Source organism: Prosopis cineraria, unplaced genomic scaffold, assembly GCF_029017545.1.
Source record: "Prosopis cineraria cultivar Desert tree isolate PC_DT_omini unplaced genomic scaffold, ASM2901754v1 PC11, whole genome shotgun sequence".
In the NCBI taxonomy this organism is placed as follows: domain Eukaryota; kingdom Viridiplantae; phylum Streptophyta; class Magnoliopsida; order Fabales; family Fabaceae; genus Prosopis; species Prosopis cineraria.
The window spans coordinates 24,885,386-24,900,553 of NW_026555342.1; positions in this window are offsets into that span (position 1 = coordinate 24,885,386).

Genomic DNA, 15,168 nt, shown 5'->3' on the forward strand with positions numbered 1-15,168 from the left:
GTTCCTACACCCTTTGCAAGGACAACGTACAGAGTCTCTCACTCCATCTTGACTAAATGTCCATCCTAGAAAATTGTCCATCCCTCTTATGTACAAAATGTTTGCTCTATCTTTAATATCTAACCAACTTTTATCCATTTTTATTCCCTACAAATGTCAAAGATAACAAAAAACATATAACAATCAACATTTATGGATGTGAAGGTCATACAAAGTGGCAAATCCAAAAATATTTTTCATATGCATTTTCATGAACACAATTCCTTTTAAATATGTTGAAGGGATAAATCTTAATTTTAGTTAATATTGATGTATTTATATAGCTAATCCTAGTAATATCTTCTCCTAAGACTTTTAAAAGACTAATTCCAGCATTTTAGTAAAGTTTAGAAACCAAATACATCATAGAATCTAAAACAGAGGCATAAGAAAAGAAACATGAAACTCATAACAGGGAAATTGAATTGATAGCTATAGCTACTAGAATGGTGACACTTTCCACGCACAAGGCTTCATATTTTATTCTTTTTTTTAATAATGCAAAAAAATAACAAAACCATAGATATCTTCGTGTGTGTACTTAAATAAAATAGAACAAGATTTTATAAAGACACACATAATTATAGTGTAAAGTGACTTCACACATTACTCTAGCTAACTCCATACCTAATTATATGTACATTGTGCATGTTAATGGAATGCTATTTGGAATTTTATAATTATTAGACTAAAGTTCATTAATTACTAGACTATTCATACACTGTTAATGGAATGCCTATTTGGAAAGCACCATGGAAAAAGAAAAAGAGCAAGCACTGTGCATGTTCTAGACAAGGTAAGTGATGAGAATGATCATGCGGTAGATATATATTTGGATGGAATTAGATTTTATGGTGACTTTAAACTAAATGTATATTTCATTTGATTAGGCGTTGGGGATTGACTCATCCATACTGTGGTAGCTTGCAAACATCATTGTTTGGGTAATGACACATTGACGAGGGAGAAGAGGAAACTAGAAATAGGGACCCATTTTCAAAGAAGTAGGACCCATTGCCCATGATTTTCTATATTAAAAACACCAATTATTTTGGTACTGCAGAGGATGAATCAGGGACAAAAGCAGAGGTGGTTCTAAGAAAACAAAGAATACTAATTAAGACTAAAAGAAGAGTGGTCCCAAGAAATATATACTCTATCGAAAAGGACACAGGCCAAGTGGTCCAAGAGTTCATTTTTTAAGTAAGGAAATAGGAAAAACAAAGCAAAGCTGCGACAAAAATCTTAAGAACAGGATATATTCCAAAAGATATAAAAATAAGCAAGATTAAGTTCAAAAGCAGTAGAACAAATTGATAGATAGATTTAGGAGTAGGGTCAGGAAATATGGACCTTAAAGGAGCTCCAACCAGCGATGCTTTCTTCACTTTTGCAAGGAAGTCTTGCTTCAAACCAGACTTAGGCTATAGACAAGATTAGCTTCGAACCAGTGATGCAACTCTGTCATTTTCAAAATATAAGTTTGGCTTTTCACGCATGCTTCGAATGGTGGAATGAGAGGGAGGGAATTTAGGATTTAGGGCACACTGGAGTTCGAAATGGGAGGGCTGGAGCAAAATGGGAGGGTACGCGGGAGGGAAATTAGGAATTTAGGGCGTGCGAAGGTAAAACGAAAATTATGGTCATCAGATACTAAAAGTCTTGAGACGCATAATTAGAATTAAAAATTGTAAGAACAAAGCAATTAAGATGGCTTGATGCTGTTGGTCTTGTCCATGGATGCAATATATACTGACGGATTGAGGGTTCGAATCTTGGAGCAAGCCTTTCGTTTTTCTTACCCTTTTTTTATCAAATAAAGTAATTTTTTATTTTTATTCAAATAATAATATAATATAATAAAAATAATTATTACTTTTAAAACAAAATCCACTTTATATAAAACATTATGAGTTGAAAAGTTTAAATTATAATTGACAAAATCAATTTTGAATTACTCAAATCTCACTACAATGATGAGTATGAAACTTATTATATCTCACAACCTGTTCATCTCTCCCAAATACACTTATACACACATATTACACCTCTCAAAATGTATGTTCACTTAATTGGAGTATATGTAATTATTTATATATATCTTTCCACTCTCTCCCTCCTACTTTGTTCAGCTCTTGTCATTTAAGATAACATTTGATCTTTCACAAAACACTTTCCGTCACAAACTTGTATTTTCTTTTTCTCATACACACACCCTATATTGTTAGTCTATAATAAATTGCATTTGAAATTATTTTATATAATATGCAAGGCCAGCCCTTTTAAGCCCTAAATTAAATGGGCTTAAACGAGCCAGCCTGTTTAAGCCCGATTTATCATTTTAGAGTCCTATTTACAATAAATTCCTGGCTCTATGCACACACTAGTACGTCACTGCTGAAACTTACAACATAATTTTTTTAAAAAATTATAATTTATTTTTTTATTTTTCCTAGAAGGGGCTTGTATTTCCTAACTCTAGTTTTTTCTTGTTTTGTATTACTATGTATTTCTTTTTACATTTTTATTTCATTGCATAACTTTAATCCCATGATATTTATAATATTAATTATTTGTCCATATATTAAAATAGTAGAATTTATTGTTCTTTGTTATAACTAGTAAAATAAAAGTAGAAGAAAATATTAAAAAAAAGAAAATGAAATAGATAACAACCCTTTTGAAATAAATCAACAAAGATACATGAACATTCACATATAACTTATAAAAAAATGATATTGCCAAGTAAGTTTAGTAACAAACAGAGAATATTCAAGAAATATAATATTCAAAAATCCTGTGAAAGAATAGAAAAGTTAGGCAGTGGTGTTCCTATTAAGCCTAAGAAGAACAATATCAATAGAAAATAAAACTTGTAGAAATAAAAATGAGATGGAAAAAACTTTAATCTAATTTTGAAAACACAAAAATTGAATTTGTCATAAAATTTAATTTCAAAAGCGTAAGAAATATCACTATAAAAAATTATAAAAATGTGGAGAATCAGCGGCGACTTTCGAGTGTCGCCGCTGAAAGTTTGACTTTCTGCGGCGACATAAACATGTCATCGCTAAAAGTATGACCATCAGTGGTGACTCTATTTTGTCACCGCTGAAAGTCTAGAATCAGCGACGACTTTTTAATGTCGCCGCTGAAAGTCGCCGCTGAAAGTCATTTTTTTTGTAGTGTAAGACATGAATAGAACAACTAAACTAATTATTATATTTGATTTGTCCGATTATATTTTAATTTGTGTGATATTTTCGATCCACCAGCTGATTCCTTCTTCTAGGTAACTGATTATGAAGTAGTCGATTAATTAACTCTCCTAATAGATAAGTTCAGATTTTAAAGCGTATTTAACTGGGTAAGTATGGAAACGTGTTGACCCAATTAACTGCAAGTTGACCTAGTCAACAAAACTCAACTGCAAGCCGAGCAATTAATTTTGACGAAGCAGTTGAGAGATTAAGACACGCAACTACGCACGTAGGACTGGCTTACATTGAAGTCTTTGGTCGTTCTTCTGCGTGGAAAACTTTGTTCTGTACAAAAAAGCGCAAATGGTGTAAGTGATGGAGACAGTACATGACTAGAAAACGCGTGGAGTTGGTTTACATTTCTTAGTGCAAATGACATGAGCCAGCGGCTGAACCAGAATAGGAAGTTTTGGGGGCCAAATATAAATAAAAGTGATTATATCTATTGATGATTTAGTTTTAATTTTTTTAAATTTAGACTAAAAATTTTATTACAATTTTTTATAATATGAAAAAATCATAAGATAAGAAATATAAAAAGTAAATGTATATATATGTTTCAAAAATGCTTTTGGGTAGTTTGAATGACATTTAGAAAACATATATGTTTAAAGAGAAGTATTTTGATCCAACATATGTAATTTAACGATGAAATAACAATTGGACAAATAAATTAAAATCTTAGAAGTAGGTGAAAGGTTTGTAACTATTGATTCTATAGAAGGTTCATATAGATTTTCAAAATAGAAAAGATGTATATATAGTTAAAATAAAATAGAGGAGATGCTAGTGTATTTTACTCATATACTTCCCTCATTCAATATTAGAAAGTATTTTTAATCAAATTATATCTCCAATAAGTTAATTAATTATCTTCAAAATTATACATTCTTTTCATGTTAATCCTTATTTAATAAAGTGCCTTTATTAGAGAACCTTATTTACACCCCTAACTAAGGGTATTTTGAAAAAAGCCTCATTGCTTGCACATTGGAAAACCCAAAATTCCCGATATTTTTTTACCATCTCCCCTTAGAAAAATACTTTATTTTTTTCAACAGAGGGAATTAAGGTCTAATATTTTTGTTGATAAAAAGGTAATATTCATCATACGTCAATAAAAAAATATTTTATAAACCAATATAGTATACAGTTTATATCTATTTATTTAAAGTACAAAATTATAATTATATATGCACGTACTATTTATTTCTAAGAGGTGAAGTTAAATAGTAGAATTTTTGAAAAAAGGAAAAAAAGAAACAAAACAAAAAAAGAGGAGGGGGGCTACCCAACCCCGCGCATACCACACGTACATGTAGTTGGCAATGGAGCTTGTGCCTGGGTTCGCCCCTGACTTGAGTAACATTTTCTCTAGGAAGTTGGTAAAAAAAAAAATCTATAGGTTTGATATATACGTGAGGAACTTGAAATTAGTTTAAAAACAATTTTATTTACTAAATTAATTAAATTACAAAATAGGACCTTATTAGAAAACTAATACTGACTAAGTTCCCAAAATTATAAATAAATCTTAATGGACTAATATTATTTCTTACTCATATAAAAGATATCAATATCATTTTAACCAATCACTTTGACATACTATTGAGTGATTATTGAATCATCAATGGTGGAAATATTGGTAAGTAATTAAAAACATATTTCTTTTATTAAAGTATTAAATATTTAAATATTTAATAATTCAAATATTATTTTTGTTACCCTCTAGAATTTTATGTTCAACATAATTTCTTTAGATATTAATGTATTTTGACACAATGATACATATTTTAAATACCCAAATTAGAAAATGTGCATCTTATATCGGATTAGCACACATGTCTTTATTGTGATATTTTTGGCCAAATTTATGCTATTTTGGTTTAAGGTTGTATTGGAAACATTTCTGGTCGTTAGTTGTTGCCTTTGGAAGGTTTCATGATGGGGGAAAAAATAGGTGCAAAGGTGAACCATCATGCCAAATGGAAAAACTATACAGAGCAGCCCAAAGTCACTACCAAAGTTGCGACTTTCACTGCTGAAGGCAAAATGAAATGTTTTCATTTGCTTAAAAAGATAGGACTTGATGTGTCACTGCAAAAAAAAAATGACTTTCAATGACTACTTTCAACAGCGACTCTAAAAAGTTGTCGCTGAAAATGAATAATCTGTGGCAACAGTAAAAGTCGCTGCTGAAAGTGTGACTTTTTGTGATAACATTTGAAGTTGCCACTGAAATAGTGACTTTTTGCAATGACAAGATATAGTCACTGCTGATTGTCAGACTTTCAGTGGCGACAAGTCTATGCCACTGTCGAAGGTCTAAGTTTCAGTGGTGACATATAAGTCACTGCTGAAAGTTGACAATTAACGGTGACATTTTAAAGTCACCATTGATTTGCAACATATTTTAAAATATATTATAATTTTTAAAAAAACTTATGTTATAAGTTTTAGCGGTAACATATAAATTGCTGCTGAAAGTTAAGAATTAGCGGTGACTTTTTAGTGTCGTCACTGAAAATAAGACTTTTAGCAACAACTTTGAATGTCACCATTGAAAGTTTGATTTTGTATTATTATCATAATTTTTTTATTTTTATTTATCTAATATTTAACATTTTAAAACATTAATTTTGCTGTATTATTGTAATTTTATAATGAATATATAAAATAGCATAATGAGTTTTCATTTAATATATTATATGGTTATATTGTAACTTTAAGATAAAGTTAAGGTATTATTTAATGCTAACAAGCTACAGTAAAGGATTAAGCCAAACCATATTATTTTACGTGTGTGTTTGGATTAACAAATTTACAACTGAAGCTAAGATTTAACTGAGGTTCGCAAATTAAGGTTGGAAGAAAAGTCAGTAAATGTAATATGATTTATGTTTGGATATTTTTTTTAAAATTTAGTTAAATAAATTAAAATTTATTTGGATAATTTTATTCAAAAACCAGTTGAAATGTTTAATGACCAAAATAAGTATGAAATTTTTAATATATTTTTTTGACTAATTAATAACTAAAATAATTAAATTTAAAATTGTAACTAATAAGTGAAAAATCTTAAATATTTAAGATAGAAGAGAAGAGAGAGAAAGCATAAGCCATCAGATCAACGTAAAAGTCAATAACATTACTTGTTTATAATTATTAGATATGTGATACTTAAATTTATTTATTCATATAATGATATGTCATCTAATCTAATTTTTCAATTCAAATTCTATATTTAACACCAGTAACTTTAAAGCTTGATGCCAGTTTAGAAACATAAATAATTATAAACTAATGTATAATCACTAATATTTTTACTGTTTATTCTTAGATATTTTTATATTATAATTATAAATATGAATATTAAAATAAATAATATAACAACCTCAATAAATAAAAAAATTAAAATAAATAATACCAATGATATTGTATCAATTATATTTATAGTTTACTTTAAACAAAATAAATAATATAATTTGTAATTTTATAAATCAAAAGAATTAAATTGACGTATTTAAGGATAGCAATGATATTTTATAATATTTAATATTTAATATATGTGTTTGTTTGTATAGTTTAATAATATATATATATATATATATATATTTAACTATGCAATAATAGACTACAGGTTCATTCTAACTCATTGGCAAAATGGTTGGATATAAAAGGAGGAGGTCATGGGTTCAAACCTTGAAGGAGAACACTTTCAAAATAAAAATATAAATTGATGACATGATGACACATGGCGTGTGGTGGGAGCAACATGTGGAGAGTGACATGGCACCACGTGGCATAAGGTGGGGCGCCGTTTAGACAATGACGTGGCACCATGTATGTAAGTGAACTAACATTACTTTTTTGTCGCCATTGATTGGTAGTTTCTGCGGCAACAAATGTCGTCACTGATACTTAACATTTAGCGGTGACAAAATAGTCACTGCTGAAGTGTGGTTTTTGTGACGACAAAATGTCGCCGTCGATTTTCAACTTTCAGTTGCGACTATCTTTCGGCGGTGACAAATTTTCTTTTTTGTTGATTCTCAACTTTCAACAGTGACTTTTATTATCACCGCAGATTGAATCAGTGACAAGAGCTATTGCGGTGACATTGTGGCTACTTTTTAGCTTTTAGTGGCGACAAATGTCGTCGTTGAAAGTCAATTTTTTTGTAGTCTGTGTGTTATTGCTTCAACTTGGAAAATTTTCTTCATACTTTAAAACACTTTGGGGGCTTGGTTTTTTAAGTGTTGGGTATCGGAAGAGTTGGGTTCAATATATTGAAGCTTTGAAGACATTTGATTTCATTTCCTCAATTTCTTTATTTCTTCTCCCTTTCCTCTTTGGTAATCTAATATAGGATCAAATATTTTGTGTATTTGCGGCTTTTAAATGATTATTAGTAAGTAAACACTTTGTTTTAAGATGAAGAAGACACGTCAAATCCTTTTCAAGAGGGCTATCAATTAAGTCATTTTATTTTTATTTTATATATAATTTTATTATTTAAAAGAGTCTACTAGGATTTAATGGATTATTGGGAAGATTTAGACACTTTTACAAATTTTGAATTATCCAAATGATCTTTTAATTCTCTTAATAATTTATCTTTATTAAATTAGGATATTGTTTAGATATCAGATTAATTCAATTATTTTTTATTATGTTTTTTTATTTTTTTTATTTTGTTGTCAATTAAGTGGGAGCCTTCTAGGTTTAACTATCTCAATTAGGGTTTTATTAGGATTATTCTTTTGCTTTTTAAAGACATATTTTAAACAATTAAGGGGAAGAGAGTTAAATAAAAAATGATTTATTTACAAGTTGAATACTTGAAGGGCTGTGTTCATGGCTGAATACAAGGGCTTTGTCAAGAGATTATTCTCCTCTTTTGGTGCTAGCATTATAACCACAGATCTAAGGACAAGTTCCCTTAAGGTTATAATTCATTGATCAACAATGTTTTTTGTCATAGCTTCCGCGGCATGACTTGCAAGTGTATTTTGTGGGTTCTTAGGGTGGGTCAACATCGTCTGAACATTTTTATCTTAATTAAATCATATTTTCACATGAAAAATGATGAAGCATGAAGGGAGAAAAGAGATAAAAGAAAAAGAATAAAGAAGAATGAAAAATGAAAAAAATAATACTAGTGGAACAAATCTTGATCCTTATATTTGTCTTTTGAATAATTTCATTTCTTTATTGATTTGTGTTTGTAATGACATAATTCAGTGGAGACTAAGATGAGAAACAAGTTTATGTTAGATGGGTTGTAATAGGTGCAATATAATTGAGTGAAACACAAATCTTTAAACAGATTGAGAGTAGAGTACAAACATTTAATTGGTGAGGGAGAACCTATTGTAATTTATTATCAATTAATTAGTTGCCTTGCTACTTAAATTTTTAGAAGGTAGGAAAGATTTCTTGTTAGACCAAGTTCTTGAAAGTAATTTATTCACAATCACTTTTCTTCATTTTTTGTATGGTGATTTTTTTTTACTTAAGAACAAGCAAATGTTCAAGTGTAGAGGCTTGATGACTTCCAATATTTTGTTGATTTTATTGGAATTTTTAAATCACTTGAAAGTCATCTAGTTGATTTTCTTAACAAAAATTTGATTAAATTGTTCAATAATTATGATGAAGGGGATTGATATGTTTCATGGTGGTCTTAAAAGGCTAATGTATCGAATATGATATTAAATCAAGGTTTATACATGTAGGAAGGTCCAATTTATGGGCTGTAAACTGAAAGAATTGAAGCCCAACACCAAAGTAATGTCTATTTAGTATTGCTTGATGATTCTCTATATTTTCATGTATTTTGATTAGTTTTATTGGTTAACTAGAGAGTTATCTAATGTTTCTTTGGTTAATTTTCTTGCGTTTATGTTTATTTTGGTATTAGTTAACTTGTCTTGTAAATATTATATTTTGATTATTTTGGAGTAATTTTTATTATTAATTTAAGTTATTTTAATATTTGGAAAACATGCAAAAGTTTGGAAGATGTGGAGAAAGAAAAATATAATGATACCCGCTACAACGGGTTAGTGTTATGAAGAAAATTCTAAACCAGAAACAAAACCCGTAACGTCCACAAAAACTAAAAGACGCTGCAAGTATATGGGTCACAATTGAAGTTAGTGGTAAATCAAAGTTGATTCCTCAGGAAATTAATTAAAATGACAACTATAAATTTTCAAATTCATTCATATTAAACTAATAAAACTTGAGATTGATTTTGGAACAATTAAAATGAAAATATTAAAAGTGATCAATAAAAATAATTTTTAATTCATAAAAAAGCTAAAGTTAACTAAAAGAAGAGTGTTCTAGAGTCCTAATTTTCTATTTGTTTTATAACCCTCTCATTACCGTATTAATTGTCTTGAAACTCAGTTTTGATAATTTAGAAATCTAAATTAATCCAAAGTATATTCTAATTATTAAGGACCCTAATTAATTCAATTAAAGCAAAATATTACCATAATTAATTAATTGCATTGGAGACTCTAACCCATGAGGATTACCTAGGTCCATTAGATATATTCCTATCTTATAGCAAATTAGCTAAACTAATCCTAGGCCACTAGTTTTCAAGGTCCAATTTGAGTTTTCTCTTCTAAGGTTTAATCCAAATGCTCAAATCTCACTTAGTAGTGGTCAAACACTAAACAAGAACAAGATAGTTCAAGAATAAATAATCAAAACTTCATTTCTCAACAATTAAATGGTAAATCAAAGGTTATTTATATAAATAGGTTATTAATCATCCAGAAAAAAAAGATTTAACTATACATAGCTAATATAATTAACATTGTAATAGTAAAGAAAATATTCGAATCCATCAACATAGAGGAAAAGAAGAAGAGAAAACACTGATAAAATAAGGTAGAATGAAGATTTGCTCCACTTTTTCTTGATCTCAGGATTCAAGACTTCTCCTCTTACTTTCTTACGATTTTCTCCAATTGCAACAGCTCAGAGATCGCTCTTCTAGTCCAAAAAATGAGTTTTATAGGGTATTTTCACACATAAAATAAAATTGTGTGTTTTTGCATTTTCATTTGGTGCCATGGCACTCTTTTTGTGGTGCCATGGCCTTAGTGAGTAATTTTGATAAAAATTCTAACAATGCTCTAGAGCTTTTGCTTTTGTGCCTTGAAATCATAGACCACTTTCCTTGACTTCTTTCTCTTTCTTACTTTAACTTTTCATGCCCCACATATGGACAATTAATATTTATGAGTGGAATATATGCTTCCTTCAATATCCACAATTTGAAACCATTTCTTTAAAAACATTACAAAAAAAGTCCATATGAGGAACCTAGTTAATTTTGCTTTATAAAAGCAAGAAAATGCTTCTCATTTCCACTAATAACTCCAAAAATATAACCAAAAACATGTTAATTATAACAAAAATTAGGGAGTCATCACACCCCCACACTTGAATCAAATCTTGTCCTTAAGATTTTTGAAAACAACTAAAACAAAAGAATTAACTAAACACAAGGATTGCAAATATTGTCATATCAGAAATACTTAAATCTTCAAGTACTTTGTCTTCAAAGGAATCATTTCTGCCTTCTAAAAGAATATGAGCAACAAAAGTAATTAACTAGGCAAGGATAAATCATAATAGGTTATCCCTCACCAGCCAAGTGTTTGCACTCTACGCTCAATATGTTTGATGGCTTGGGTTTTACTCAGTTTTACCTATTGCAATCCATATACCATAGGCTTGTTTTTCATTTCCATCTCCACTCTATAATCCCAACATACACACGCACGCGCGCATGAACAAATAAAAGGAACTTTATTATGGGTTGTAATGTATAAGGTAGGATGATGGATTGAATGTGGCAAAAGGAAAATTCCATCAACTTTAGTAAATGCTAAGCACTTCAATTAAACTAAGGTATGAAGGAATTTCAATAGGAGGAGAATCCATTCACTAAAGTTAACATTCTTTTGTAAAAATCAATCGTTTGATCATGATTATTATTATCACTTTTTTTTATTCTTTTTCCTTCTTTCCATATTTGTTTTTTTTTCTTTCTTTTTGAATATGTATACCAAATATAGGCTCTTCGATATTATGACAATTTTAATCACTCTAACTCCTTTATGAGATCTTGATGCTTAGCACATCCTAGAGTAATGGTATAAGGAAAATTATGTTGGTTCAAACAAAAGGCTATATATCTACTTTTTAATGATAAAAATGATGTCAAGGGTCAAATGGGTATAACAAAAGATAAGTGTGACAAGGATGGTTATTTGGCCAAACTAACTTTGGAAATGAATGCCTAAATCATTTTTGTGCATGTAAAAGGTCATTTTAAATCTCAAAAGAGATTTAAGACAAGTTTTAGAAATGGAATCACAATAAGTAATTTCTCTCTTGAAAGAAATGAAAGTTTTAGGCTCAAATTCCTCACAAGCTTTTTGGACTCCCTAAGTTGAGTTATCCAAGCCTAATTCTTTACCTAATTGCAAACATCACATGAAAAGGTAAATCCCAATCTAACTTGATACCCTCAAGTTCAAATACAACTAATCATGACAGTATTCATAAGTAAACCAAAAAAACACGAGACACACAATTTTTTTTAAATAACTAACAACAAATATGTACAAAAAGAACTAAAAACACCCATATGTACAAAAATTAAAGACACACAATTAATCAAAAATAGAGTAACATGAGAACAAAAAATTTAAGACAAATTAAGGACAAACAAGGCAAGACAAAGTTAATTTCACCCTCCCCCACACTTAAATAACACATTATCCTCAATGTGCAAACCAAATTAACAATACAAGCAAGAAAAGAGGGGAAAGAAACTAACATTTACCTGACAGAATGAAGAGATGAAAGTGATCTAAATGTAGAGAAAGGACAAAAATCATGTAATCTACAGAACATTAAAAGGGAGACATGGAAATAAGACATAAGACCTCATAAATAGATTTTTTTTATACAAGGTAAATAATATAGCTAAAGGAAATGCAAGTATAGTTCTACAATCATCTAAAAAGAAAATTAATTTAAGATTAAATCGTAAAAAAATAGACAGTAATCCAGACTAAAAGAGAAGTAAAAGAAAGAACAAAAGCAGCTCCCCTTGAATGGGACAAATTAAGGTGCAGGGGGTAGGCGTCTCTCAATTACTGCAACCATGTCCCATAATATAGAGACATCATGTTGGACTTGCTCTAAGCGTATGGTAAGTTAGCAAGCATTTGAAAAGTACGCTCCTTAAATGGCTCAAATGGTCTACTTGGCTCGTCATTAGTAGGTTCCACCTTTTAGTTCATGGTTGCATTTAAAGTCCTATCTTCAATGATTGCATTCCTAAGAGACATCAATTTAAATGGTTGTGGTACCTCTAACAAGTTAGTAGAGAGTGCCAAAAACCCTTATTGCACACGTAAGATAAAAATGAGATGAGGATAAATCATGGTAAATTTAGTAGCCTTGGTGTCCTAGACCATAGCTTGTATCGCCAAAATCAAATTGGAGTAAATAATGGCTTTTAAGTCAATTTATTGCTTTGTCATGATATAGTATATCAACACAGCCTTGGCATGGGAGGTGGGCAACACATTGTGAATGAAAAAATAATGCTAGAATTTAACAGCTTATTATAAGTTAGAATGGCACAATCCCTAATTCCATTTAGCTTTCGTGAAGTCAATTGCTTAGTGATCATCTCATGAGGGCAAGTTGACTTGTCGTTAATCAACTCTTGGTGACGACAAGAGTCAATTTCTAAAAGATCATGATACATCCCAATGGCATCCTTGTTGAAATGAACAAATTTGCCTATCATATAAGATGTGCCTTCTAGATAGAATAAATTGGTAAAGAACTCACGCACCAAAGACAAGCAACCAATTTTTGAGGCAAGCAAAGCAGTTTCCACTAGTTAGCTTGAATAATTTTATAAGTCGAGTATGGGTCATCATAAGGGAATGCTTATTCTTGTATCAGTCGATTGTTAGAAAAGCATTGTGAATATTTAAGCTCAACAAATAGCATACAAAAGGTATCAGTTAGTCATGGCCTAGCTTGCTCTAAAACTAAAGGTGGAAAGTCTACATGATCAAGAATAGATGAGTTTGACTTGACAGATCGCTTAGATTAGGATGAAGTGGCCTTTAATGAAGCCTTGCATTTGGTGGTCTTTCTCTTGTTGGAAGGTGGCATTGTGTATCTATAAGAGACCAACCATCACATAAGATAAAGAAATACAAGTACATAAATATGGTGAAAGGAAATGGAAGAAAGTCAACAATCTACTTTAGTAGTTTAAGCAAAGTAAAGAATAGTAGGATAAAAAAACAGCAACTCCTTTAACTTTCAATATAAACTAAGCTAGATAATGGAACATTCAAAGCAATAATTCATAATAAGCTTAAGTATAAAATGCTAAGAACCATGTAAATGCAACTAAATTGAAGCAAATAGAACATTTCTAGTAATTCCTCACAATGTATAGTCACAGAAAATAACTCTAATAAACTTCTTCAGTAAAGTTCATAACATATTCAGCAAGACACAACACAACTCCATCAATTAGAAAATTGCAAAACCTAACAAACTATCAGACAATCAATAAAAATCCAAGAGCAATATGACTAAGAAAGACAGCAAAGACATGGCCAATTGATTAATTCATGATACATACAGTAAAGAACTATAGGCATGAGCAACCGTGGACAATAAAGACTACACAAAGAAAGCCTAATGCTAAATAATCAAATAAATTCATATAGGACTCATTTGAGTAATCCTAGTAGTAACAGGGCTGTGTGTAAAATTACAAATAACTTCCAAGCACTACCAAACATTATTCCATAAACGAAAGCCACACAAAAGTGAGAAACATTGATGTTTCTCACTTATCATACAAAAGCCAGACATTATCATCAATGAGTACTCAATTTCCATATGATAATGTTTACTCACTTATCATACAAAAGCTAGACATTATCATCAATGAATACTCAATTTCCATATGATATCTTCCACAATAAAAGCTAAATTCTAAAGAAAGAAAGAAAATTCACAAAATAACCATTTTAGAACCACAAAGTAGTCACAATAATTTAATGGGCATAGGTGATGAATAAATTCATATCTTAGTAGCATATTAATTAGAGTAGGGACACATGTATAATAGTTAAAGTTTAGGAATCAACATCATCTAAAACAATATATATCGCTTCAACTTAGCAAATTAGCATGAATGTGATACAAAGGAGATAAGCACAAACCTAAAGGGCAGTCAAACTAAGAGCAAGCAATCATAGCCAAGGGGAAAATAGTTAAAAATGTAATGACACAATAACACAAAACCCAATAGAAGGCATCAATAAAAAAACACATAGATATAAATATATAATGAAAGGAAGGACATAAACACCAAATAAACCCAAACTGTAGAACCCAAACTCATGTGGATGGGACAATGATGAAGAATGATGGGAATAGAAGAATGGGGAAAATGTATGAGGGCGAGGATGCTGGAAATAGTAGTGAGTGTGAGAGTTAGCTGACGCTTGTAGAAGACATAAGGGATGAGGAAGAGCACAACAAGAATGAAGGCATAGAGGTGAGGGCTTTTGAACATTCTAAGTTTTGATAAGAATGAAAGTGAAGAAGAGGGATAATGTTGTAGGGGAGGATGGATAGTGGTAGGCACTACCTCAATAGTCATTGATGGCGCTGAACCATAATAAAGAACTAGCAACAATCACTGGTATGATAGAAGGTGGATAAAGAGGAGAAGAGGCTTAAGTGTGAACGATGGTCATTGGTATGGGGTATCATGGTTAGTGGC